The 3,401-nt window shown below is 45.6% G+C and overlaps 1 pseudogene; it reads right to left on the reverse strand.

The window, feature by feature from the left end:
- The window catches only part of LOC146186082 (uncharacterized), a 1,179-nt pseudogene extending 85 nt beyond the window's left edge, over window positions 1-1,094 (reverse strand).
- Window positions 1,095-3,401: the final 2,307 nt, after the last annotated feature.

Consider the following 3,401-nt stretch of genomic DNA (forward strand, 5'->3'; position numbering starts at 1 on the left):
TTGGCTAGATCTGCCCCGTTGTCTTGAACTATAGGCCGAATCCCTTTGCAGAAAATTAAGTGTTCAGCTGTTTCCTCGTCCTCTTCGCACGCATCGCACAGCGTGTCTATCTCTTGGTACTTGACTCGGTACGTCTTAGTCCGCAGTACCCCTGTCCTAGCCTCGAACAACAATGAGTTGCCCCTAGAATTATAGTAAACATTTTCTTTGGCTACTTCCTGATTTAAAGTACATTTCTAGCGTTGATTTGGTCTCCATCCCTGTTTTCCACAGATCCCTCTCTAATTCTTTAACCTTTTTTCTTAACTGATAATTACTGGCTGGTCCCCCTACTGCTGCCCAAATATTTGCTTGCCAATTTTCTTATCTGCATTCTCCATATTGTGTCAAAACTCCTCATGCAGAGGTAGCTGAAGACTTTCCTAGTCCACCGCTTTTCTCCCATTTCTCTCAATCTCTGCTCAAACGCTATCTTGCTGCCAGCCCCCAAAGCAAGCCTACCTACCCTGCGCTGCTTAATTTCCAACCGTTCTCGGACCTCTGATCTCATACACAGGACTGCATTGGCAAAAGTCAGACAAGGAACCATCACCCATTTCCAAATCCCTCACATCACTTCATACCTATTGTAATTCCACAGTGTCATGTTTTTCATGACGGCGGCGTTCCTGCTACCCTTTGCTGCTACATATTTTTCATGCTCCGTTAGATATTAAGCTCCATTATTTATCTACACCCCAAGATACTTGTACTTACCCACTACTTCCAACATGTCCTCCTGTATCTTATGTTCACCGGTCTCATTGTCATTAAAAATAATGACTGCCGATTTTTCAATGCTCAGCAGCATACCTAATTTATCTTTCTCTGTACCGCAGATATCCATCAACGACTGCAAATCCAGCTAGTTGTCAGCCATTAGTACTAAATCATCTACATACATTAGTCCTGCTAATGACTGTTGGATAAATTCTCCTTGCTTGAAAGAAGGAAAGGATGGAGCCAAGTTCACTCCTCTCTAGTTTAGCCTCTAATCCTTGCAGGTACAGCATGAACAACAAAGGTGACAGAGGACACCCTTGCCTAAGCCCCCTCTTCACCTCTACAGGATTCGACACCTTTTTTCCTACTGTATACGCATCTGATTATATTTATAAATATCTTTTAAAAGATTGGTTACTCCACCTTGCACTCCACATGGTGAAAGTCTGTTTTGGGTGCCCCGCAGAGGGTGCATACAGGGGAGAAAAGCCTGGGGTGGATATGTTAAGCTGAGCTGGAGGTAGAAAGGTATACGGGACTGGAGCTGGCGCCAGGTGATCTGCTCGAGTTTAGAGAGAGATTGGTGTGGGGGCGTGTAAAGTTCGGTGAACTTTCGAGCCATTTGGTTTCTCGCACAGAGCGTACAAAAACCGAGGTAGTAGATACTTTGAAATGTGCACAGCTGTCCCCGGTCGAAGGGTTACCAAATTGGTGGAACCACAACGCACGACGGAGGCGCTGTGGCAGCTCTATTGTTGCCAGCGCAGACCGCTCCTTCTCTTTGTGCAGTGTTCAGTGCTGAATTTCATATCGGAGACCCGTGGAAGTTTTCTTTTGTATGCATTCTCGTATTGCTACGTGCGCGTCTTTCCCTCTGCTCATGTGCGTACTGCCTTTGTGGCGTAGCAGGTGTGTGGTGGCCGACCAGCGCGCGATGAGGCGCAATGGGTCATTGAGCCACAGGTGTTGTTCACGCGGGATACGTTGGTCCCGCATGCGCGTGTGCGAAGGAAAACAAGGGAAGGCAGAGGTTCGGAATGCAGTGATGTCAGTGCCGTTCCTATGTTTGGTTGGGACCTCTCCTTTCCCAAGTGTTTGTTTAGTTAATATCCTTTCCCCAGTTTTTGATTGGTGAGAAAAGTTACCTGATTGCTTATTGGTTGCTGTCCCCGCCAAGGGCGGAGACCGATGGCTTAAAAGTAAGCGCTCTGGGTTAAGCCAGGGCTGATTTCGTCCGACCAACGGGTCAGTCATGTAAATAGTTTTCTCCTTGCTTGTGTCTTCTTGTTTTATTTATATGTAAACAAATAGCTAATCTTTCTGTCGTGCCATTAAGTAACGTGATTGTTGCGAATTTGAATCTTAAATTTATTACCAACATCGATATCATCAAGTGTTTCCTCACCTGGCCACCTGAAGGGGAAACTCAACTGGGCGGATACTGGAGTCGTTGCTCCGTGTAGTGGAGAGTAATTTCGTTATATGTAACCAGGCGTTCGCGTGCACTGCCTAGGTCTGTAGCTGACCCTGCTCGGTTGACGTGCGCTCGAGTTGTGTTGTGGGCAGCTTATTCTCAGGGCTTCCCCGCGTGAGCAGGTACCCATAGGAGTTCAACTGATCTGGTCAAGGGTTGAGTAGAATTGAGAATTTCGAAAGCACGCGTCTAGATCCTACCTCGTGCGAAATTGCGGCCACACGACAGGAGCGATAGTGCACCATCCAAACCTACTTGCCGGAGAAAGTGTGATAGATACTGCGCCTTTCCTTTCCTGCAAACAAATTAAAATTATATGTAGCTCTGCAATGAACGCCAATAAGAGGCAAATGATAGAGGAAGGGCAGGCTTCCGTCATTCTCTTCTTAAAAGACATCTAAGAGACCTTATATATTTTTTTCTTATTTCTGAAGATGCCATCTATCACAAGGACGACATCGACATCGCTGAAATACAAGTGTTCATCATCACATGGATTCCTGGAGCAATCGACCGCAGGAGACGCTGAAGGAGACATCTGGTTGAGTTGCTTTCTCACGCGGCATCTGGAACTGCCAACCATTTAGCACCTTGCCCTGTTCTGTTCTGCGACAATAGCGGTGTCATCTTTCGGAAACCCCACACTCACCAGCCACCTAAATACAGATGCTGCTCCCCTGCATAGCCACTGGGCCTTCCAATGAGCCTGGCAACGGTCACAACTTCCGCACCGGATCTTACTCACACCTCTGGGCCATATATGCGCGCTCTTTTATTACCAAATAAAGAAATCTCATTCACTATATACATATCCGGTTTACTTGTCTTCAGTACATTTTCCAATGAGTTGCACAAACAGCTGTATGCATTTGAATGCCTCCAACCAACGGATGGGTAGGAAAACATGAAACCAGTAAATAAATCCCGATACTAACATTATTCATGCCAGTAAGTAGGCTTGGCTTACAAATATTGCAGTTTCAATGAATTTGAGAGCATGAAAATATTTAGAAGCCAGTGAAACATCGAATTTCAAATATTACGAAGCTGACAAATACGGTTGGGTTGCCAGTATACAACTGTCAATCAACAGGAATACAGTCAAAACTCCTTTTAGTGAAATCCGATTTAACGAAAGTCTCGATTCAATGAAGATGTTCTGATC

Source organism: Amblyomma maculatum, chromosome 6 (genome assembly GCF_055883805.1).
Source record: "Amblyomma maculatum isolate TAMU_Amacu chromosome 6, ASM5588380v1, whole genome shotgun sequence".
NCBI lineage: Eukaryota > Metazoa > Arthropoda > Arachnida > Ixodida > Ixodidae > Amblyomma > Amblyomma maculatum.